Source organism: Scyliorhinus torazame, chromosome 6, assembly GCF_047496885.1.
Source record: "Scyliorhinus torazame isolate Kashiwa2021f chromosome 6, sScyTor2.1, whole genome shotgun sequence".
NCBI lineage: Eukaryota > Metazoa > Chordata > Chondrichthyes > Carcharhiniformes > Scyliorhinidae > Scyliorhinus > Scyliorhinus torazame.
In genome coordinates, this window is record NC_092712.1 from 1,905,955 (window position 1) to 1,931,023 (window position 25,069).

General features: G+C 57.1%; 1 protein-coding gene across 1 annotated transcript in view; it reads right to left on the bottom strand.

The window, feature by feature from the left end:
• Positions 1-25,069, bottom strand: part of LOC140425663 (plectin-like) — a 620,159-nt gene that overhangs the window by 580,909 nt on the left and 14,181 nt on the right.

The following is a 25,069-nucleotide window of genomic DNA, read 5'->3' on the forward strand; positions in this document are numbered from 1 at the left end:
ACTCCCTCTCTCCCCCTCACCCTCCCTCTCTCCCCCTCACCCTCACACTCCCTCCCTCCCCACCCCCCTCACTTCCTCTCTCCCCCTCCCTCTCTCCCCACCCCCCTCACTCCCTCTCTCACCCTCACACTCCCTCTCTCACCCTCACACTCCCTCTCTCCCCCACACTCCCTCTCTCTCCCCCACACTCCCTCTCTCCCCCCCCTCACTCCCTCTCTCCCCCCCCTCACTCCCTCTCTCACCCTCACCCTCCCTATCTCCCCCTCACCCTCACACTCCCCACCCCCCTCACTCCCTCTCTCCCCCACACTCCCTCTCTCCCCCCCTCACTCCCTCTCCGCCCCTCACCCTCACACTCCCTCTCTCCCCCTCACCCTGCCTCTCTCCCCCTCACCCTCACACTCCTTCTCTCCCCCTCACCCTCCCTCACTCCCTCTCCCCCACACTCCCTCTCTCCCCCCCTCACCGCCCCTCACCCTCACACTCCCTCTCTCCCCACCCCCTCACTCCCTCTCTCCCCCACACTCCCTCTCTCCCCACCCCCTCACTCCCACACTCCCTCTCTTTCCCACACTCCCTCTTTCCCACACTCCCTCTCCCCCTCACCCTCACACTCCCTCCCTCCCCACCCCCTCACTCCCTCTCTGCCCCTCACCCTCACACTCCCTCTCTCCCCACCCCCTCACTCCCTCTCTCCCCCACACCCTCTCTCCCCACCCCCCTCACTCCCACACTCCCTCTCTTTCCCACACTCCCTCTTTCCCACACTCCCTCACTCCCTCCCTCCCACCCCCCTCACCCCCTCTCTCCCCCACACTCCCTCTCTCTCCCCCTCACCCTCACACTCCCTCTCTCCCCACACTCCCTCTCCCCACCCCCCTCACTCCCACTCTCCCCACCCCCCTCACTCCAACTCCCTCTCGCTCCCACACTCCCTCTCTCTCCCACACTCCCTCTCTCCCCCACACTCCCTCTCTCCCCCACACTCCCTCTCTCCCCCACACTCCCTCTCTCCCCCCTCACCCTCCCTCTCTCCCCCACACTCCCTCTCTCCCCACCCCCCTCACTCCCACTCCCTCTCGCTCCCACACTCCCTCTTTCCCACACTCCCTCTCTCCCCCCCCTCACCCCTCTCTCGCCCCCTCTCACTCACCTCCACACTCCTTCTATCCCTCCTGTCTCACTCCCACACTCTCTCTATCCCCCCTCTCACACCCTACACCCTCAACCTTTAACAGTAGTGTTCACTCTCTCTGACTGGCCCTGTATGATACAGTCAAATAACCGGAACAGAGAAAGTGAGTGAGAGAGAAAGAGAGAGAGAAAATTTGCTGGCTTCAAATCCTAAAACAAATATCACACAATGTCCGCCTCAACTGGAATAAAGCACGGTAATCGAAACCAGTGAGAAACAGACCCAGTTAATGCTCCTCCTCGCTGTATGTCTCCTCCCCCTGGCCGTACTCTCTCCCTGTCCGTACTCTCCCCTGGCCATACTCTTCCCCCTGACCGTACTCTCCCCCTGGCCGTACTCTCTCCCTGTCCGTACTCTCCCCTGGCCATACTCTTCCCCCTGACCGTACTCTCTCCCTGTCCGTACTCTCCCCTGGCCATACTCTTCCCCCTGACCGTACTCTCCCCCTGGCCGTACTCTCTCCCTGTCCGTACTCTCCCCTGGCCATACTCTTCCCCCTGACCGTACTCTCCCCCTGGCCGTACTCTCTCCCTGTCCGTACTCTCCCCTGGCCATACTCTTCCCCCTGACCGTACTCTCCCCCTGACCGTACTCTCCCCCCTGGCTGTACACTCCCCCCCGATCGTACGCTCCCCCTGTCCGTACTCTCCCCCTGACCGTACTTTCCCCTGGCCATACTCTCCCCCTGACCATACTCTCCCCCTGTCCGTACTCTCCCACTGACTGTACTCTCCCCCTGTCCGTACACTCCCCCTGATCGTACGCTCCCACTCTCCGTACTCTCCCCCTGACCTTACTTTCCCCTGGCCATACTCTCCCCCTGACCGTACTCTCCCCCTGTCCGTACTCTCCCCCGACCGTACTTTCCCCAGGCCGTACACTTCCCCCGATCGTACGCTCCCCCTGTCCGTACTCTCCCCCTGACCGTACTTTCCCCTGGCCATACTCTCCCCCTGACCGTACTCCCCTTGACCGTACTCTCCCCCTGACCGTACTCTCCCCTGGCCGTACTCTCCCCTGGCCGTACTCACCCCTGGCTGTACTCACCCCTGGCTGTACTCTCCCCCTGTCCGTACTCTCCCCCTGACCGTACTCTCCCCTGGCCTTACTCTCCCCCTGACCGTACTCTCCCCTGGCCGTACTCTCCCCCAGTCCGTACTCTCCCCCTGTCCGTACTCTCCCCTGGCCATACTCTTCCCCCTGACCGTACTCTCCCCCTGACCATACTCTCCCCCCTGGCTGTACACTCCCCCCGATCGTACGCTCCCCCTGTCCGTACTCTCCCCCTGACCGTACTTTCCCCTGGCCATACTCTCCCCCTGACCATACTCTCCCCCTGTCCGTACTCTCCCACTGACTGTACTCTCCCCCTGTCCGTACACTCCCCCTGATCGTACGCTCCCCCTCTCCGTACTCTTCCCCCTGACCTTACTTTCCCCTGGCCATACTCTCCCCCTGACCGTACTCTCCCCCTGTCCGTACTCTCCCCCTGTCCGTACTTTCCCCAGGCCGTACACTTCCCCCGATCGTACGCTCCCCCTGTCCGTACTCTCCCCCTGACCGTACTTTCCCCTGGCCAAACTCTCCCCCTGACCGTACTCCCCTTGACCGTACTCTCCCCCTGACCGTACTCTCCCCTGGCCGTACTCTCCCCTGGCCGTACTCACCCCTGGCTGTACTCACCCCTGGCTGTACTCTTCCCCCTGTCCGTACTCTCCCCCTGACCGTACTCTCCCCTGGCCTTACTCTCCCCCTGACCGTACTCTCCCCTGGCCGTACTCTCCCCCAGTCCGTACTCTCCCCCTGACCGTACTCTCCCTTGGCCGTACTCTCCCCTGGCCGTACTCTCCCCTGGCTGTACTCTCCCCCTGTCCGTACTCTCCCCTGTCCGTACTCTCCCCCTGTCCGTACTCTCCCCCTGTCCGTACTCTCCCCTTGACCGTACTCTCCCCTTGACCGTACTCTCCCCTGGCCGTACTCTCCCCCTGACCATACTCTCCCCCTGACCGTACTCTCCCCCTGACCGTACTCCCCCCTGGCTGTACTGCCCCTGACCGTACTCCCCCTGACCGTACTCCCCCCTGGCTGTACCCTCCCCCTGACCGTACTGCCCCTGACCGTACTCCCCCTGACCGTACTCTCCCCTGGCTGTACCCTCCCCCTGACTGTACTCCCCCCTGGCTGTACCCTCCCCCTGACCGTACTGCCCCTGACCGTACTCCCCCTGACTGTACTCTCCCCTGGCTGTACCCTCCCCCTGACCGTACTGTCCCCTGTCCGTACTCTTCCCCCTGACCGTACTCTCCCCCTGACCGTACTCTCCCCCTGACCGTACTCTCCCCCTGACCGTACTCTCCCCCTGACCGTACTCCCCCTGACCGTACTCTCCCCTGGCTGTACCCTCCCCCTGACCGTACTGTCCCCTGTCCGTACTCTTCTCCCTGACCGTACTCTCCCCCTGACCGTACTCTCCCCCTGACCGTACTCTCCCCCTGACCGTACTCCCCCTGACCGTACTCCCCCCTGACCGTACTCTCCCCCTGACCGTACTCTCCCCCTGACCGTACTCCCCCTGACCGTACTCCCCCCTGGCTGTACCCTCCCCCTGACCGTACTCTCCCCCTGGCTGTACCCTCCCCCTGACTGTACTGTCCCCCTGACCGTACTCTCCCCCTGACCGTACTCTCCCCCTGGCCGTACTCTCCCCCCTGGCTGTACCCTCCCCCTGACCGTACTCTCCCCCTGGCCGTACTCTCCCCCTGACCGTACTCTCCCCCTGGCTGTACCCTCCCCCTGACCGTACTCTCCCCCTGGCTGTACCCTCCCCCTGACTGTACCCTCCCCCTGACCGTACCCTCCCCCTGACCGTACTCCCCCTGACCGTACTCCCCCCTGGCTGTACCCTCCCCCTGACCGTACTGCCCCTGACCGTACTCCCCCTGACCGTACTCTCCCCCTGGCCGTACTCTCCCCCCTGGCTGTACCCTCCCCCTGACCGTACTCTCCCCCTGGCCGTACTCTCCCCTTGACCGTACTCTCCCCCTGGCTGTACCCTCCCCCTGACCGTACTCTCCCCCTGGCTGTACCCTCCCCCTGACTGTACCCTCCCCCTGACCGTACTCTCCCCCTGACCGTACTCTCCCCCTGGCCGTACTCCCCCTGACCGTACTCTCCCCCTGGCCGTACTCTCCCCCCTGGCTGTACCCTCCCCTGACCGTACTCTCCCCCTGGCCGTACTCTCCCCCTGGCCGTACTCCCCCCTGGCTGTACCCTCCCCCTGGCTGTACCCTCCCCCTGACCGTACCCTCCCCCTGACCGTACTCTCCCCCTGACCGTACTCCCCCCTGGCTGTACCCTCCCCCTGACCGTACTCCCCCTGACCGTACTCCCCCCTGGCTGTACCCTCCCCCTGGCCGTACTCTCCCCCTGGCCGTACTCCCCCCTGGCTGTACCCTCCCCCTGACTGTATTTTTCCTATTTGTACTCCAGGTCTCTCGGTTTGTTTGCCTTGTCCTCTGTGTCTGATACAGGGTCACACACAACAGATATTTCCCTCTCCAACAGGTGTCATCTTTTCCTTGCACGAAATCTATTCTTTGTGCTCCCTCGTCAATAGTGATTTAGTGATTGGCCAAAATCCAAACTGGACTGAGGGAGGAGGGACAGGCAGTATTTCTGGAGAAGCTGGAGTTAGTTTCTGTAAATTCGAAACAGATGACAACTGGCCCCGTTTTAAACGTGGAAAATATAGCCGGAGAGTCAAGGTCATTCGCAGACAAAGATTCACCTACCGGGTAAAATCTTCATCCAAACCGATCACAGCTTGTGAGAGACAGCGGAGAAGTGAGAGAGGCAGAGACAGCAAGGTAGAGAGTGAGAGAGAGAGACGGAGAGAGAGACAGAGAGAGAGACGGAGAGAGAGACAGAGAGAGAGACGGAGACGCCTCGGCCCCCAGCTCCAGTTTGCAGCAATGCACAGGATTCTCTCCTTGTCCCCTGTGTGGGGGGGAGGTTAAAAATACCCTCTGATTAAACTCTCAACCTATGAGAACAAAATCCAACAACTTGCCAGTATATTGACATAAAACCCTGCGCAAAGGCCCAGTGAGAGGAGGGAATGAGTGAGGAGTGAGTCAGTGAGGAGTGAGTGAGTGAGTGGGAGAGTGAGTGAGAGAGTGGGGAGTGAGTGAGTGAGGAGTGAGTGAGTGAGGAGTGAGTGAGGAGTGAGTGGGGAGTGAGTGAGGAGTGAGTGGGGAGTGAGTGAGTGAGGAGTGAGTGAGGAGTGAGTGGGGAGTGAGTGAGGAGAGTGAGTGGGGAGTGAGTGAGTGTGGAGTGAGGGAGTGAGGAGTGAGGAGTGAGGGAGTACTGAGTGAGTGAGTGTGAGGAGTGAGTGAGTGAGGAGTGAGTGAGGAGTGAGTGAGTGGGGAGTGAGTGAGTGGGGAGTCAGTGAGTGTGGAGTGAGGGAGTGAGGAGTGAGGGAGTACTGAGTGAGTGAGTGTGAGGAGTGAGTGAGAGGAGTGAGTGAGGAATGAGTGAGGAGTGGGGAGTGAGTGAGTGAGGAATGAGTGAGGAGTGGGGAATGAGTGAGTGAGGAGTGAGTGAGAGTGGGGAGTGAGTGAGTGAGGAATGAGTGAGGAGTGAGGAATGAGGGAGGACTGTGAGTGAGTGGGGAGTCGGGGAGTCAGTGAGTGTGGAGTGAGTGAGGAGTGAGTGGGGAGTGAGTGAGTGAGGAATGAGTGAATGAGGAGTGAGTGAGGGAGGACTGAGTGAGTGAGTGAGAGGAGTGAGTGAGAGGAGTGAGTGGGGAGTGTGAGGAGTGAGTGAGAGGAGTGAGTGAGTGAGTGAGAGGAGTGAGGAGTGAGGCATGAATGAGGAGTGAGTGAGTGAGGAGCGAGTGAGGAGTGAGTGAGGAGTGAGTGAGTGAGGAGTAAGTGAGTGAGGAGTGAGTGAGTGAGGAGTGAGTGAGGAGTGAGTGGGGAGTGAGTGAGAGAGTGAGTGAGAGAGTGGGGAGTGAGTGAGTGAGGAATGCGTGAGGAGTGAGTGAGGAATGAGTGAGTGAGGAGTGAGTGAGGAGTGAGGGAGAGGGGTGAGGGAGGACTGAGTGAGTGAGGGTGAGGAGTGAGTGAGTGAGGAGTGAGTGAGTGAGGAATGCGTGAGGAGTGAGTGAGCGTGGAGTGAGGAGTGAGTGAGTGAGGAGTGAGGGAGAGAGTGAGTGAGTGAGTGGGGAGTCAGTGAGTGTGGAGTCAGTGAGTGAGGACTGAGTGAGTGAGTGTGAGGAGTGAGTGAGTAGTGAATGAGTGAGGAGTGCGTGAGAGGAGTGAGTGAGAGGAGTGAGTGAGTAGTGAATGAGTGAGTGAGGAGTGAGTGAGGAGTGAGTGAGGAGTGAGTGGGGAGTGAGTGAGAGAGTGGGGAGTGAGTAAGTGAGGAGTGAGGGAGTGGAGTGAGGGAGGACTGAGTGAGTGAGAGGAGTGAGGAGTGAGTGAGGAGTGAGTGAGTGAGGAGTGAGGTGGGGAGTGAGTGAGTGGGGAGTGAGTGAGGAGTGAATGAGTGAGGAGTGAGTGAGAAGTGAGTGAGGAGTGAGTGAGGAGTGAGTGAGTGAGGAGTGAGGTGAGTGGGGAGTGAGTGAGGGAGTGGGGAGTGAGTGAGTGAGGAATGAGTGAGTGAGGAGTGAGGGTGAGGCGTGAGGGAGGACTATGTGAGTGAGAGGAGTGAGGAGTGAGTGAGGGAGGAGTGAGTGAGGAGTGAGTGAGGAGTGAGTGAGGGGTGAGTGAGGAGTGAGTGGGGAGTGAGTGAGTGAGGAGTGAGTGAGTGAGAAGTGAGTGAGTGAGAGGAGTGAGTGAGGAGTAAGTGAGTGAGGAGTGAGTGAGGAATGAGCGAGTGAGGAGTGAGTGGAGTGAGTGAGGAGTGAGGAGTGAGTGAGTGAGGAGTGAGTGAGTTGAGTGGGGAGTGAGTGAGGAGTGAGTGGGGAGTGAGTGAGGAGTGACTGGGGAGTGAGAGAGAGAGTGAGAGAGTGGGGAGTGAGTGAGTGAGGAGTGAGTGAAGAGTGAGGGAGAGGAGTGAGGGAGCACTGAGTGAGTGAGTGAGTGAGCAGTGAGTGAGGAGTGAGTGAGAGGAGTGAGTGAGGAGTGAGGGAGTGAGGAGTGAGTGAGGAGTGAGTGAGGAGTGAGTGAGTGAGGAGTGAGTGAGTGAGGAGTGAATGAGGAGTGAGTGATGAGAGTGGAGTGAGTGAGGAGTGAGTGAGGAGTGAGTGAGGCGTGAGTGAGTGAGGAGTGAGTGAAGAGAGTGAGTGAGGAGTGAGTGAGTGAGGAGTGAGGAATGAGTGAGTGAGGAGTGAGGGAGAGGCGTGAGGGAGGACTGAGTGGGTGAGAGGAGTGAGTGAGGATTGAGTGAGTGAGGAGTGAGTGAGGAATGAGTGAGTGAGGAATGAGTGAGGAGTGAGTGAGGAATGAGTGAGTGAGGAATGAGTGAGTGAGGAATGAGTGAGTGAGGAATGAGTGAGTGGGGAGTGAATGAGGGAGTGAGGAATGAGTGAGTGAGGAATGAGTGAGTGAGGAATGAGTGAGTGAGCGAGGAGTGTGAGTGAGGGACTGAGGAATGAGTGATTGAGGAGTGAGTGAGGACTGAGTGAGTGAGTGTGAGGAGTGAGTGAGTAGTGAATGAGTGAGGAGTGCGTGAGAGGAGTGAGTGAGAGGAGTGAGTGAGGAATGAGTGAGGAGTGAGTGAGGGACTGAGAAATGAGTGAGTGAGGAGTGAGTGAGGAATGAGTGAGTGAGGAATGAGTGAGTGAGGAACTGAGGAATGAGTGAGTGAGGAGTGAGTGAGCAGTGAGTGAGTGAGGAGTGAGTGAGGAGTGAGTGAGTGAGGAGTGAGTGAGGAATGAGTGAGTGAGGAATGAGTGAGTGAGGAGTGAGTGAGGAATGAGTGAGTGAGGAGTGAGTGAGTGAGGGACTGAGGAATGAGTGAGGAGTGAGTGAGGAATGAGTGAATGAGGAATGAGTGAGTGAGCGAGGAGTGAGTGAGTGAGGGACTGAGGAATGAGTGAGTGAGGAGTGAGTGAGGAATGAGTGAGTGAGGAGTGAGTGAGTGACTGAGGAATGAGTGAGTGAGGAGTGAGTGAGGAGTGAGGAATGAGTGAGTGAGGAGTGAGTGAGGAGTGAAGGACTGAGGAATGAGTGAGTGAGGAGTGAGTGAGGAATGAGTAAGTGAGTGAGGAGTGAGTGAGGAGTGAGTGAGGAATGAGTGAGGAGTGAGTGAGTGAGGAGTGAGTGAATGAGGAGTGAGTGAGGGACTGAGGAATGAGTGAGTGAGGAGTGAGTGAGGATTGAGTGAGGGACTGAGGAATGAGTGAGTGAGGAGTGAGTGAGGAGTGAGTGAGGAGTGAGTGAGTGAGGAGTGATAGAGGAGTGAGTGAGGAGTGAGTGAGTGAGGAGTGAGTGAGTGAGGAGTGAGTGAGGGACTGAGGAATGAGTGAGTGAGGAGTGAGTGAGGAGTGAGTGAGGGACTGAGGAATGAGTGAGTGAGGAGTGAGTGAGGAGTGAGTGAGGGACTGAGGAATGAGTGAGTGAGGAGTGAGTGAGTGAGGAGTGAGTGAGGGACTGAGGAATGAGTGAGTGAGGAGTGAGTGAGGAGTGAGGAATGAGTGAGTGAGGAGTGAGTGAGTGAGGAGTGAGTGAGGGACTGAGGAATGAGTGAGTGAGGAGTGAGTGAGTGAGGAGTGAGGAATGAGTGACTGAGGAGTGAGTGAGGAGTGAGGGACTGAGGAATGAGTGAGTGAGGAGTGAGTGAGTGAGGAGTGAGTGAGGAGTGAGAGACTGAGGAATGAGTGAGTGAGGAGTGAGTGAGTGAGGAGTGAGTGAGGGACTGAGGAATGAGTGAGTGAGGAGTGAGTGAGTGAGGAGTGAGTGAGTGAGGAGTGAGTGAGGGACTGAGGAATGAGTGAGTGAGGAGTGAGTGAGTGAGGAGTGAGGAATGAGTGACTGAGGAGTGAGTGAGGAGTGAGGGACTGAGGAATGAGTGAGTGAGGAGTGAGTGAGTGAGGAGTGAGTGAGGAGTGAGAGACTGAGGAATGAGTGAGTGAGGAGTGAGTGAGTGAGGAGTGAGTGAGGGACTGAGGAATGAGTGAGTGAGGAGTGAGTGAGTGAGGAATGAGTGAGTGAGGAGTGAGTGAGGGACTGAGGAATGAGTGAGTGAGGAGTGAGTGAGTGAGGAGTGAGTGAGTGAGGAGTGAGTGAGTGAGGGACTGAGGAATGAGTGAGTGAGGAGTGAGTGAGTGAGGAGTGAGTGAGGAGTGAGTGAGGGACTGAGGAATGAGTGAGTGAGGAGTGAGTGAGCGAGGAGTGAGGAATGAGTGAGTGAGGAGTGAGTGAGTGAGGAGTGAGTGAGGAGTGAGGGACTGAGGAATGAGTGAGTGAGGAGTGAGTGAGTGAGGAGTGAGTGAGTGAGGGACTGAGGAGTGAGTGAGTGAGGAGTGAGTGAGGAGTGAGGGATTGAGGAATGAGTGAGTGAGGAGTGAGTGAGTGAGTGAGTGAGTGAGTGAGTGAGGAGTGAGTGAGTGAGGAGTGAGTGAGGGACTGAGGAATGAGTGAGTGAGGAGTGAGTGAGTGAGGAATGAGTGAGTGAGGAGTGAGTGAGGAGTGAGGGACTGAGGAATGAGTGAGTGAGGAGTGAGTGAGTGAGGAGTGAGTGAGTGAGGAGTGAGTGAGGAGTGAGGGACTGAGGAATGAGTGAGTGAGAAGTGAGTGAGTGAGGAGTGAGTGAGTGAGGAGTGAGTGAGTGAGGAGTGAGTGAGTGAGGAGTGAGCAGTAATCCACACATGGACCCAGTTCACACTGGCTGCCCCCAGCACCAAATAACTCTAAGGTAAATAAAGCTAAAGTGCACACACACACACAAACATACACTCAGCTCACACTCTGACACACAGCTCACACACACACAGCTCACTCTCTCACACTGAACTCACACACTCACTCAGCTAACACTCACACACACACTCAGCTAACACTCACACACACACTCAGCTCACACACACACACAAACATACACTCAGCTCACACTCTGACACACAGCTCACACACACACAGCTCACTCTCTCACACTGAACTCACACACTCACTCAGCCTACACTCACACACACACACAGCTCACACTCACACACAAACATACACTCAGCTCACACTCTGACACACAGCTCACACACACACAGCTCACTCTCTCACACTGAACTCACACACTCACTCAGCTAACACTCACACACACACTCAGCTCACACACACACACAAACATACACTCAGCTCACACTCTGACACACAGCTCACACACACACAGCTCACTCTCTCACACTGAACTCACACACTCACTCAGCTAACACTCACACACACACTCAGCTAACACTCACACACACACTCAGCTCACACACACACACAAACATACACTCAGCTCACACTCTGACACACAGCTCACACACACACAGCTCACTCTCTCACACTGAACTCACACACTCACTCAGCCTACACTCACACACACACACAGCTCACACTCACACACAAACATACACTCAGCTCACACTCTGACACACAGCTCACACACACACAGCTCACTCTCTCACACTGAACTCACACACTCACTCAGCTAACACTCACACACACACTCAGCTCACACACACACACAAACATACACTCAGCTCACACTCTGACACACAGCTCACACACACACAGCTCACTCTCTCACACTGAACTCACACACTCACTCAGCTAACACTCACACACACACTCAGCTCACACACACACACAAACATACACTCAGCTCACACTCTGACACACAGCTCACACACACACAGCTCACTCTCTCACACTGAACTCACACACTCACTCAGCTAACACTCACACACACACTCAGCTCACACACACACACAAACATACACTCAGCTCACACTCTGACACACAGCTCACACACACACAGCTCACTCTCTCACACTGAACTCACACACTCACTCAGCTAACACTCACACACACACTCAGCTCACACACACACACAAACATACACTCAGCTCACACTCTGACACACAGCTCACACACACACAGCTCACTCTCTCACACTGAACTCACACACTCACTCAGCTAACACTCACACACACTCAGCTCACACACACACACAAACATACACTCAGCTCACACTCTGACACACAGCTCACACACACACAGCTCACTCTCTCACACTGAACTCACACACTCACTCAGCTAACACTCACACACACACTCAGCTCACACACAGACTCAACTCACACTCAGCTCACACTCACACACTCAGCTCACACTCACACACACACTCAGCTCACTCTCATACAGACACACAGTTCACTCACACACACACACAGCTCTCACACACAGTTAAAACTCAGAGTTAACACAACCTCCGACAGCAGTGTGAGAACATTGAACAAGATGAAATTCTGACCATCTGGCCCCATCCCCCACTCAGACCGGCCACAAGCTGCGATCAAGTTACAGCTGCCCTACCTTGTCCCTGCTGAATTAAATCTTCCATGAAGGAGCTGCCATCATCAGGTTGCATTGTGTTAGCCTTGTCAAACGCTTTCTCAATGTCCTGCCTAATCGGACTTCACCACAGACACCAGGGCCCTGAGCCCCCTCTCCACAGCCCCGAGCACTTTCAGAAAGCCTCTTGGCTCAGCCTCCTGGTCTGCCCAATCTCCTGGACGGTTCTCAGGATTTTCAACAATTCCTCTCAGGCTGGCATGTAAATGGTCTGCACTCTGACAACATTTCGTTCAACTCCGGGCCACTCTATTCTGCCCAGGACCTAGATCACACAACTGAGGCAACAGGCCACTGTAACCCAGGCCTCTGGTGTCCCTGCCCAACTGTCCCAGGCCACAGGCATCCTTGCAACCGCACCCCCCCCCTCTCCCAGGCATCCCAGGCCTCAGGTGTCCCAGTCTCCAGGCCCTAGGCCCAGGCGTCCCAGTCTCCAGGCCCTAGGCCCCAGGCATCCCAGTCTCCAGGCCCTAGGCGTCCCAGTCTCCAGGCCCCAGGCATCCCAGTCTCCAGGCCCTAGGCCCAGGTGTCCCAGTCTCCAGGCCCTAGGCCCAGGCGTCCCAGTCTCCAGGCCCTAGGCCCAGGCGTCCCAGTCTCCAGGCCCTAGGCCCCAGGCATCCCAGTCTCCAGGCCCTAGGCATCCCAGTCTCCAGGCCCTAGGCGTCCCAGTCTCCAGGCCCTAGGCCCCAGGCATCCCAGTCTCTAGGCCCTAGGCCCATGTGTCCCAGTCTCCAGGCCCTAGGCCCAGGCGTCCCAGTCTCCAGGCCCTAGGCCCAGGCGTCCCAGTCTCCAGGCCCTAGGCCCCAGGCATCCCAGTCTCCAGGCCCTAGGCATCCCAGTCTCCAGGCCCTAGGCGTCCCAGTCTCCAGGCCCTAGGCCCCAGGCATCCCAGTCTCCAGGCCCTAGGCCCAGGCGTCCCAGTCTCCAGGCCCTAGGCACAGGTGTCCCAGTCTCCAGGCCCTAGGCCCAGGTGTCCCAGTCTCCAGGCCCTAGGCCCCAGGCATCCCAGTCTCCAGGCCCTAGGCCCAGGCGTCCCAGTCTCCAGGCCGTAGGCCCAGGTGTCCCAGTCTCCAGGCCCTAGGCCCAGGCGTCCCAGTCTTCAGGCCCTAGGCCCAGGTGTCCCAGTCTCTAGGCCCCAGGCACCCCAGTCTCCAGGCCCTAGGCCCCAGGTGTCCCAGTCTCCAGGCCCTAGGCCCCAGGCGTTCTTGGCCCGACGCACATTTAGGGGGCATCTTGACAAATACATGAATAGGATGGGACTAGAGGGATACGGACCCAGGTAGTGTAGAAGATTTTAGTTTAGACGGGCAGCATGGTCGGCACGGGCTTGGAGGGCTGTACTTTTCTTTGTTCTTTGAAAGACAATCCTAAACCCACCTTCAGGTAACAGGGAGGAATTCTCTTAGGCCTCAGTTTACCGTGAAGCTTCCTGATTTTCTCCGATCACCAACTATCAGATTTTGACCTCATAAATTCATTTCCTAATTTCTCACATGGTTCACACCCAATACTGGAGCTCATTCAAATCCTTCTTGTCCCAGTCCTACTCCCCCTCGCCCATTGTCTGTCCTGCCTCCAACCCCCGTCCAGTTCTTTGACTGCAGTGAAACTCTTATGAACAAGGAGCATTCCAAAGGAACAGGTGGAGGCCATTCAGTCCCTCGACCCTGTTCCATCTCATATGAGATCGAGAGTGATCTGTACCACAATTCACTGATTGGGCGTGAGCCAATGGCCACACCGCGTCCGAAAAGTAGCCCGCTGCAGCGCAGCGTAGCCGATAAAGAGATGACTGAACATTTGGAAAGACAAAGCTTAATCCACCAGTGTCAGCATGGTTTTATGAGAGGTAAGTCATGCTTGAAAAACTTGCTTGAATTCTTTGAGAACATAACCAGCAAGGTGGATAAGGCGGAACCTGTGGATGTGGTATATCTAGACTTGTAGTCTAAGGTGCTGCATAAAAGGCTGATGCAGAAGGTGAGATCACAGGGAATTGGGGGTAGAGTACTGGATTGGATTGAGGATTGGCTGACTGACAGAAAGCAGAGGGTCGGACAAATGGGTCCTTCTCTGGCTGGTGAGCTGTAACTAGCTAGCGGGGAGTCACAGGGGTCAGTCCTCGGACCTCAGCTGTTCACAATCCATATAAATGATCTGCAAGCAGGGACAGTGTAAAATTTGGGAAAGCAGGCAATGAAAAGGATTCCTTGCGACACTGGGGAGTTCCGACTAGCAGAGCTCCCCAGGGTAAACGTGGCCGTGGTTTACTCGCTGAGGCCCAGTCGGGAGTGCCGGAAGTACACGGTTAAAGGTGTTGCTCAGGTACTTTGTTCCCAATGAGGTGAATCGTGCCCATTACATATTACACATTTCTGGGGGTGAGTCAGACTTGATAAAACACACGTGCAGAGAAAGGCAGTCAGTTAGAATGTGCAGACATGGGTTCTGAGGAGTGGTCCGTTTCAGACCTACTCTTTCCTCCATCTCTACTTTAATGATTCTAAAAGCAATTTCTTTATCTCTGGTGCGTCCCTCTTATTTTGACCACTTCCTGACCTGTCTCTCATTAATGGATCAAATCTCACTCAATGTTAGCCTTTCCTATTCATTCTTCTTAAATGCCTCTTTCGCAGTTGTGAAGATTTTCTCTGTGGTCTCTGATTATTGGTGTGAGCCATTTCCTTTTATATTCAGTCTTGTCCGGGCGTTCGGTTCCAGGTTCCATATCCATTCTTGTCTTTTACATTCCACTGAATTCCAACATCACATGACAACACATACCGCGTGTCCTGAATCATTCTGGGACAGCCGGAAGTTGCAAAAAGGTTCTATATGAATGCAAGTCTGTCTATTCTAATTCAAACACCTCTCACTGCTTTTCTGTTACAAATTCAGCCAAATTTAACATGTTCAGCTGACATCAGCCTTACTGCTCGCTTCAAAGAGGATAGTTTGTGACCTCAGTGTCAAACTCCACCATGTTCGGGTTATTGTTTGCATGATGTGTCCTGTGTCACATTAACTATTTAATCATCATTATTCATCACTAAACTCAGCACATGACCTTCTTCCCATTACTGTTCAAATACACATGGTGACAAAACGTCGAGAATTCAGTTGAAATCCAAACTAGACACAGCCCCTTGAAGGTAACGATGGAGAATCCAAAGGAAATTCCCCCTGGATGGTGGGGAATTTAAATTAACACAGGTAAAATATCCCTAACTGCCCTTGAGAAGGTAGCGAAGAGCAACCTTCTCAAACCACTGAATCCCCACGATGTAGACGCCTTGGGAAGGAAACAAGAGGGAGAATTACCCGGGTTCGGACCGTGTGAGGAGCAGCAATATCTAGGTGGATTCTGCAAAATTGTAGGAGGAAATTGAAAAAGTTGACAGAGGAGGCAGGGAGAGGTCATAAGAAAAGATGAATCGGTATTGTTAACATGAACCACAAAACATTTTGTGAATATATAAAATGCAAGCAGGTGGCTCGAGAAAATGTTTGACCGTTTAAAGACCCAAGCACAAATCTCCAAATCAGGAAAAAAGACATTTGGACAACATTTGGCAAAGTTCCACACAGGAGATTAGAAAGAAGATCGAAGCCAATGGCATGAAGGGGAAAGTCACAGGAAGTAAAGGACGGTGGAGAATATTTGTCAGATGGGGCAGTGGTTTGCAGCTGTGTTCCTCGTGAGTCCGTTTTGGATCCATTATTCTTTGGAATGTTTATAAATGACCGATAGGAAGCAGCTTTATAACGTTTGGAGATGATATAAAACTTGACAAAGTAATGGAAATAGTTCTAGGTTTCAGGATGAAATGGAGAGGATAGGGAAATGGGCAGAGGTGCAGCAGAGGTGTGACAGAGGTGCAGCAGAGGTGCGGCAGAGGTGCGGCAGAGGTGTGACAGATGTGTGGCAGAGTTGCGACAGAGGTGCGACAGAGGTGTGACAGATGTGTGGCAGAGTTGCGACAGAGGTGCGACAGAGGTGCGGCAGAGGTGCGGCAGAGGTGTGACAGATGTGTGGCAGAGTTGCGACAGAGGTGCGACAGAGGTGTGGCAGAGTTGCGACAGAGGTGCGACAGTGGTGTGGCAGAGTTGTGACAGAGGTGTGGCAGAGGTGTGACAGGTGTGGCAGAGGTGCAGCAGAGGTGTGACAGAGGTGTGACAGGTGTGGAAGAGCTGTGACAGAGGTGCAGCAGAGGTGTGACAGAGGTGCAGCAGAGGTGTGACAGAGGTGTGGCAGAGCTGTGACAGAGGTGTGGCAGAGGTGCAGCAGAGGTGTGACAGGTGTGGCAGAGCTGTGACAGAGGTGCGACAGAGGTGTGGCAGAGGTGCGGCAGAGGCGTGGCAGAGGTGCAGCTGAGGTGCAGCAGAGGTGCGGCAGAGGTGCGGCAAAGGTGTGACAGAGGTGTGACAGAGTTGTGACAGAGGTGCGGCAGAGGCGTGACAGAGGTGCAGCAGAGGTGCAGCAGAGGTGTGACAGAGTTGCGACAGAGGTGCGACAGAGGTGCGACAGAGGTGCGACAGAGGTGCGACAGAGGTGTGGCAGAGTTGCGACAGAGGTGCGACAGAGGTGCGACAGAGGTGCGACAGAGGTGCGGCAGAGGTGCGACAGAGTTGCGACAGAGGTGCGGCAGAGGTGCGACAGAGGTGTGACAGAGGTAGAACATAGAACATAGAACGATACAGCGCAGTACAGGCCCTTCGGCCCACGATGTTGCACCGAAACAAAAGCCATCTAACCTACACTATGCCATTATCATCCATATGTTTATCTAATAAACTTTTAAATGCCCTCAATGTTGGCGAGTTCACTACTGTAGCAGGTAGGGCATTCCACGGCCTCACTACTCTTTGCGTAAAGAACCTACCTCTGACCTCTGTCCTATATCTATTACCCCTCAGTTTAAAGTTATGTCCCCTCGTGCCAGCCATATCCATCCGCGGGAGAAGGCTCTCACTGTCCACCCTATCTAACCCCCTGATCATTTTGTATGCCTCTATTAAGTCTCCTCTTAACCTTCTTCTCTCCAACGAAAACAACCTCAAGTCCATCAGCCTTTCCTCATAAGATTTTCCCTCCATACCAGGCAACATCCTGGTAAATCTCCTCTGCACCCGCTCCAAAGCCTCCACGTCCTTCCTATAATGCGGTGACCAGAACTGTACGCAATACTCCAAATGCGGCCGTACCAGAGTTTTGTACAGCTGCAACATGACCTCCCGACTCCGGAACTCAATCCCTCTACCAATAAAGGCCAACACTCCATAGGCCTTCTTCACAACCCTATCAACCTGGGTGGCAACTTTCAGGGATCTATGTACATGGACACCTAGATCCCTCTGCTCATCCACACTTTCAAGAACTTTACCATTAGCCAAATATTCCGCATTCCTGTTATTCCTTCCAAAGTGAATCACCTCACACTTCTCTACATTAAACTCCATTTGCCACCTCTCAGCCCAGCTCTGCAGCTTATCTATGTCCCTCTGTAACCTGCTACATCCTTCCACACTATCGACAACACCACCGACTTGAGTATCGTCTGCAAATTTACTCACCCACCCTTCTGCGCCTTCCTCTAGGTCATTGATAAAAATGACAAACAGCAACGGCCCCAGAACAGATGTGACAGAGGTGTGACAGAGGTGTGGCAGAGTTGCGACAGAGGTGCGGCAGAGGTGTGGCAGAGGTGCGACAGGTGTGGCAGAGGTGTGACAGAGGTGTGACAGAGGTGTGGCAGAGTTGCGACAGAGGTGCGGCAGAGGTGTGGCAGAGGTGCGACAGGTGTGGCAGAGGTGCGACAGAGGTGCAGCAGAGGTGTGACAGAGGTGTGACAGAGGTGTGACAGAGGTGTGGCAATACAACACAGTGAAGTGTGAAACGATGAACTTTGGGAGGATAATGTGGAAGGACAACAGATTTTCTATTCTTCAATGGCTGTGATTTCAGTGGGTTAGGCCAGCATATATTGTCTATTCCAAATTGCCCTTGTGAAGGTGATGAGGAACCGCCGCCTTGGACTGCTGCAGCACATCAAGAAAGATATAACCATCTTAGACCAGATTATATTTACCGGAATGTTACCCGAATGTTAATGGGATGTTACCGGGTTGTGCTCCCAGAGCCCAGGGGGCACAGTGTGTCCCAGAGCCCAGTGTGTCCCAGAGCCCAGTGTGTCCCAGAGCCCAGTGTGTCCCAGAGCCCAGTGGGCACAGTGTGTCCCAGAGCCCAGTGTGTCCCAGAGCCATGTGTGTCCCAGAGCCCAGTGTGTCCCAGAGCCCAGTGGGCACAGTGTGTCCCAGAGCCCAGCGTATCCCAGAGCCCAGTGGGCACAGTGTGTCCCAGAGCCCAGTGTGTCCCAGAGCCATGTGTGTCCCAGAGCCCAGTGTGTCCCAGAGCCCAGTGGGCACAGTGTGTCCCAGAGCCCAGCGTATCCCAGAGCCCAGCGTGTCCCAGAGCCCAGTGTGTCCCAGAGCCCAGTGTGTCCCAGAGCCCAGTGTGTCCCAGAGCCCAGTGGGCACAGTGTGTCCCAGAGCCCAGCGTATCCCAGAGCCCAGTGGGCACAGTGTGTCCCAGAGCCCAGTGTGTCCCAGAGCCCAGGGGGCACAGTGTGTCCCAGAGCCCAGTGTGTCCCAGAGCCCAGTGTGTCCCAGAGCCCAGTGTGTCCCAGAGCCCAGTGTGTCCCAGAGCCCAATGTGTCCCAGAGCCCAGAGAGCAGTGTGTGTCCCAGAGCACAGTGTGTCCCAGAGCCTAGGGGGCACAGTGTGTCCCAGAGCCCAGTGTGTCCCAGAGCCCAGTGTGTTCCAGAGCCCAGTGTGTTCCAGAGCCCAGGGGGCACAGTGTGTCCCAGAGCCCAGTGTGTCCCAGAGCCCAGTGTGTTCCAGAGCACAGTGTGTCCCAGAGCCCAGGGGGCACAGTGTCCCAGAGCCCAGTGTGTCCCAGAGCCCAGTGTGTTCCAGAGAGCACAGTGTGTCCCAGAGCCCAGTGTGTTCCAGAGAGCACAGTGTGTCCCAGAGCCCAGTGTGTCCCACAGCCCGGGGAGCACAGTGTGTCCCAGAGCCCAGTGTGTCCCACAGCCCGGGGAGCACAGTGTGTCCCAGAGCCCAGTGTGTCCCAGAGCTCAGTGTGTCCCAGAGCTCAGTGTGTCCCAGAGCCCAGTGTGTCCCAGAGCCCAGTGTGTCCCAGAGGCCAGTGTGTCCCAGAGGCCAGCGTGTCCCAGAGCCCAGGGGGCACAGTGTGTCCCAGAGCTCAGTGTGTCCCAGAGCCCAGTGTGTCCCAGAGGCCAGCATGTCCCAGAGCCCAGGGGGCACAGTGTGTCCCAGACCCCAGTGTGTCCCAGAGTCCAGGGAGCTCAGTGTGTCCCAGAGCCCAGGGGGCACAGTGTGTCCCAGAGCCCAGTGTGTCCCAGAGCCCAGCGTGTCCCAGAGCCCAGGGGGCACAGTGTGTCCCAGAGCCCAGTGTGTCCCAGAGCCCAGGGGGCACAGTGTGTCCCAGAGCCCAGTGCGTCCCAGAGCCCAGTGTGTCCCAGAGCCCAGTGTGTCCCAGAGCCCAGGGGGCACAGTGTGTCCCAGAGCCCAGTGCGTCCCAGAGCCCAGTGTGTCCCAGAGCCCAGTGTGTCCCAGAGCCCAGCGTGTCCGAGAGCCCAGTGTATCCCAGACCCCAGGGAGCACAGTGTGTCCCAGAGCCCAGTGTGTTCCAGAGAGCACAGTGTGTCCCAGAGCCCAGTGTGTCCCACAGCCCGGGGAGCACAGTGTGTCCCAGAGCCCAGTGTGTCCCACAGCCCGGGGAGCACAGTGTGTCCCAGAGCCCAGTGTGTCCCAGAGCTCAGTGTGTCCCAGAGCTCAGTGTGTCCCAGAGCCCAGTGTGTCCCAGAGCCCAGCGTGTCCCAGAGCCCAGGGGGCACAGTGTGTCCCAGAGCTCAGTGTGTCCCAGAGCCCAGTGTGTCCCAGAGGCCAGCATGTCCCAGAGCCCAGGGGGCACAGTGTGTCCCAGACCCCAGTGTGTCCCAGAGTCCAGGGAGCTCAGTGTGTCCCAGAGCCCAGGGGGCACAGTGTGTCCCAGAGCCCAGTATGTCCCAGAGCCCAGCGTGTCCCAGAGCCCAGGGGGCACAGTGTGTCCCAGAGCCCAGTGTGTCCCAGAGCCCAGGGGGCACAGTGTGTCCCAGAGCCCAGTGCGTCCCAGAGCCCAGTGTGTCCCAGAGCCCAGTGTGTCCCAGAGCCCAGGGGGCACAGTGTGTCCCAGAGCCCAGTGCGTCCCAGAGCCCAGTGTGTCCCAGAGCCCAGTGTGTCCCAGAGCCCAGCGTGTCCCAGAGCCCAGTGTATCCCAGACCCCAGGGAGCACAGTGTGTCCCAGAGCCCAGCGTGTCCCAGAGCCCAGTGTGTGTCAGAGCCCAGCGTGTCCCAGAGCCCAGTGTGTCCCAGAGCCCAGTGTGTCCCAGAGCCCAATGTGTCCCAGAGCCCAGAGAGCAGTGTGTGTCCCAGAGCACAGTGTGTCCCAGAGCCTAGGGGGCACAGTGTGTCCCAGAGCCCAGTGTGTCCCAGAGCCCAGTGTGTTCCAGAGCCCAGTGTGTTCCAGAGCCCAGGGGGCACAGTGTGTCCCAGAGCCCAGTGTGTCCCAGAGCCCAGTGTGTTCCAGAGCACAGTGTGTCCCAGAGCCCAGGGGGCACAGTGTCCCAGAGCCCAGTGTGTCCCAGAGCCCAGTGTGTTCCAGAGAGCACAGTGTGTCCCAGAGCCCAGTGTGTTCCAGAGAGCACAGTGTGTCCCAGAGCCCAGTGTGTCCCACAGCCCGGGGAGCACAGTGTGTCCCAGAGCCCAGTGTGTCCCACAGCCCGGGGAGCACAGTGTGTCCCAGAGCCCAGTGTGTCCCAGAGCTCAGTGTGTCCCAGAGCTCAGTGTGTCCCAGAGCCCAGTGTGTCCCAGAGCCCAGTGTGTCCCAGAGGCCAGTGTGTCCCAGAGGCCAGCGTGTCCCAGAGCCCAGTGTGTCCCAGAGGCCAGCATGTCCCAGAGCCCAGGGGGCACAGTGTGTCCCAGACCCCAGTGTGTCCCAGAGTCCAGGGAGCTCAGTGTGTCCCAGAGCCCAGGGGGCACAGTGTGTCCCAGAGCCCAGTGTGTCCCAGAGCCCAGCGTGTCCCAGAGCCCAGGGGGCACAGTGTGTCCCAGAGCCCAGTGTGTCCCAGAGCCCAGGGGGCACAGTGTGTCCCAGAGCCCAGTGCGTCCCAGAGCCCAGTGTGTCCCAGAGCCCAGTGTGTCCCAGAGCCCAGGGGGCACAGTGTGTCCCAGAGCCCAGTGCGTCCCAGAGCCCAGTGTGTCCCAGAGCCCAGTGTGTCCCAGAGCCCAGCGTGTCCCAGAGCCCAGTGTATCCCAGACCCCAGGGAGCACAGTGTGTCCCAGAGCCCAGTGTGTTCCAGAGAGCACAGTGTGTCCCAGAGCCCAGTGTGTCCCACAGCCCGGGGAGCACAGTGTGTCCCAGAGCCCAGTGTGTCCCACAGCCCGGGGAGCACAGTGTGTCCCAGAGCCCAGTGTGTCCCAGAGCTCAGTGTGTCCCAGAGCTCAGTGTGTCCCAGAGCCCAGTGTGTCCCAGAGCCCAGTGTGTCCCAGAGGCCAGTGTGTCCCAGAGACCAGCGTGTCCCAGAGCCCAGGGGGCACAGTGTGTCCCAGAGCTCAGTGTGTCCCAGAGCCCAGTGTGTCCCAGAGGCCAGCATGTCCCAGAGCCCAGGGGGCACAGTGTGTCCCAGACCCCAGTGTGTCCCAGAGTCCAGGGAGCTCAGTGTGTCCCAGAGCCCAGGGGGCACAGTGTGTCCCAGAGCCCAGTATGTCCCAGAGCCCAGCGTGTCCCAGAGCCCAGGGGGCACAGTGTGTCCCAGAGCCCAGTGTGTCCCAGAGCCCAGGGGGCACAGTGTGTCCCAGAGCCCAGTGCGTCCCAGAGCCCAGTGTGTCCCAGAGCCCAGTGTGTCCCAGAGCCCAGGGGGCACAGTGTGTCCCAGAGCCCAGTGCGTCCCAGAGCCCAGTGTGTCCCAGAGCCCAGTGTGTCCCAGAGCCCAGCGTGTCCCAGAGCCCAGTGTATCCCAGACCCCAGGGAGCACAGTGTGTCCCAGAGCCCAGCGTGTCCCAGAGCCCAGTGTGTGTCAGAGCCCAGCGTGTCCCAGAGCCCAGTGTGTCCCAGAGCCCAGTGTGTCCCAGAGCCCTATGTGTCCCAGAGCCCAGAGAGCAGTGTGTGTCCCAGAGCACAGTGTGTCCCAGAGCCCAGGGGGCACAGTGTGTCCCAGAGCCCAGTGTGTCCCAGAGCCCAGTGTGTTCCAGAGCCTAGTGTGTTCCAGAGCCCAGGGGGCACAGTGTGTCCCAGAGCCCAGTGTGTCCCAGAGCCCAGTGTGTTCCAGAGCACAGTGTGTCCCAGAGCCCAGGGGGCACAGTGTGTCCCAGAGCCCAGTGTGTCCCAGAGCCCAGTGTGTGTCAGAGCCCAGCGTGTCCCAGAGCCCAGTGTGTCCCAGAGCCCAGTGTGTCCCAGAGCCCAATGTGTCCCAGAGCCCAGAGAGCAGTGTGTGTCCCAGAGCACAGTGTGTCCCAGAGCCCAGGGGGCACAGTGTGTCCCAGAGCCCAGTGTGTCCCAGAGCCCAGTGTGTTCCAGAGCCCAGTGTGTTCCAGAGCCCAGGGGGCACAGTGTGTCCCAGAGCCCAGTGTGTTCCAGAGCACAGTGTGTCCCAGAGCCCAGGGGGCACAGTGTGTCCCAGAGCCCAGTGTGTCCCAGAGCCCAGTGTGTTCCAGAGAGCACAGTGTGTCCCAGAGCCCAGTGTGTTCCAGAGAGCCCAGTGTGTCCCAGAGCCCAGTGTGTCCCAGAGCCCAGTGTGTCCCAGAGCCCAGAGTTAAGGTGCAGCTCTGTCAAATGGAAAGAGTGGGCTAATTCTGTTCACTGTAAGGATACTTGGCAGATGGCCAGGATGTTTATTAGAGCATAAAGCGGCAGATGTTGAATCTCAGGCGTTTTCATGCCACACTTTGCTTGTTTAATACTTCATTTATCCAACTATTTGCAACAACTTTCTGACTTTCCCAACTGCTTATCTATTAGACTTATTTACTTCACTGTATAAATATTAGGCCCTTTTGTTGGATCTACCTCGGGCCAGGGTCAGGACAGGTGCCAGGGACCGAATCGCGAAGCTGGCGTCGACCCCGGGGTCCCCGACGAGTAGAAGGGCAAGAGATTCTTGTTTTATATCTGATTTGTATTATTTTTGCTGATAAAGTAGACAGACTTGTGTCGTTCTATTTATTACATTGTGTTTGAATCATAAAGAACCCTTGGAGAAATCCATTACAGTGTTTCAGCAAAGTGAGTAAAGGGTGGGGACATCAGAGAGGGAGTGTGGGTGTCGATGGGGGCGGGGGGGAACAGGGCGAGGATGCTGAAGGGGCAGAAATAGAGTCCCCACTGGGTGGAGGGATTGGGTGGAGAGGGTGGTCGGGAGTAGGTTGGGGGGGGGGGCGTGGTCACGGGGTTGGGGAGATCTGTGTGGGGGGGGCTGGTCAGGGAGTTGGGGAAGTCTGTCTGAGGGGGGCTCAGGGTGGTTTAGGAGGACTGTGTGGGGGGGTCAGGGTTTGAGTGGGTCTGTGTGGGGGGGGTCAGGGTTTGAGTGGGTCTGTGTGGGGGGGTCAGGGTTTGAGTGGGTCTGTGTGGGGGGGTCACAGGGTTGGGGAGGTCTATGTGGGGGGGAGCAGGGGGCTGGGGAGTTTTGGGAGGGTCAGGGGGTTGAAGAGGTCTGTGTGCAGGGGGTCAGTGTGTTGGAGGAGGTCTGGGGGCGTTGGGGGAGGTCTGGCGGGTGGTCAGGGAGTTGGGGGCTGGTCGGGGGTTGGGGAGGTCTGTGTGGGGGGGGTCGGGGGGTTGGGGAGGTCTGGGGGTCTGTACAATAGTTACCCAATAGTTTGAAAAGGTTTGATTTATTTTAACTTTTTGGGGGTAACTGCTGGTTTAACCGAGTTAAAACCATTTAATGTTTACGATATAAACCACATTTCCAGGTGGTTCTCAGGGTTAACACTTCACTGAATCACAGAATTGTTACAGGGCAGGAGGCCAATTGCCCATCGTGGCTGCACCAGCTCCCCAAACGAGCATCGTGACTTAGTGCTGTTCCCCTGTCTTTCCCCTGGACCCCCGTCTTTCCCCCGGACCCCTGTCTTTTCCCCAGACCCCTGTCTTTCCCCCGGACCCCCGTCTTTCCCCCGGACCCCCGTCTTTTCCCCTGATCCCCGTCTTTCCCCCGGACCCCCGTCTTTCCCCCGGATCCCCGTCTTTCCCCCGGACCCCCGTCTTTCCCCCGGACCCCCGTCTTTCCCCCGGACCCCCGTCTTTCCCCCGGACCCCCGTCTTTTCCCCGGACCCCCGTCTTTTCCCCGGACCCCCGTCTTTCCCCCGGACCCCCGTCTTTCCCCCGGACCCCCATCTTTCCCCCGGACCCCCGTCTTTCCCCCGGACCCCCGTCTTTCCCCCGGACCCCCGTCTTTCTCCCGGATCCCCGTCTTTCCCCCGGACCCCCGTCTTTCCCCCGGATCCCCGTCTTTCCCCCGGATCCCCGTCTTTCCCCCGGACCCCCGTCTTTTCCCCGGACCCCCGTCTTTCCCCCGGACCCCCGTCTTTCCCCCGGACCCCCGTCTTTCCCCCGGATCCCCGTCTTTCCCCCGGATCCCCGTCTTTCCCCCGGACCCCTGTCTTTTCCCCGTTCCCTGGACCCCTGTCATTTCCCCGGACCCCTGTCTTTCCCCCGGACCCCTGTCTTTCCCCCGGACCCCTGTCTTTTCCCCGGACCCCTGTCTTTTCCCCGTTCCCTGGACCCCTGTCATTTCCCCGGACCCCCGTCTTTTCCCCGGTCCCCAGTCTTTTCCCCGGTCCCCCGTCTTTTCCCCGGTCCCCCGTCTTTTCCCCGGTCCCCCGTCTTTTCCCCGGACCCCTGCATCTTACTTGAATAGAAACAATTATCTATTCCTCTCTTTCATGCCTCGAGTGAACCAGGCTGCATCACAGGGTCTCAGACAGTGCATTCCACACCCAAACCTCTCGCTCGGTGAAAATACTTGACCTTGTATTGCATTTGTTTCTTTTCAAATCTGTTTAAACCTGTGCCCTTATGTTCCAGTCATCGAGCTTTACAGCACAGACAGAGGCTCTTCGGCACATCATGTCTGCCCTGGCCATCAATCTCTGTCTGATCTCATTGTCCAGCAGTTGTCCTTGGTCTGCTGAAATGTTTCCAATACTCATCGAAATACTTCTGAAATGTTCTGAGGGTCTCTGCCTCCACCCCCCTCT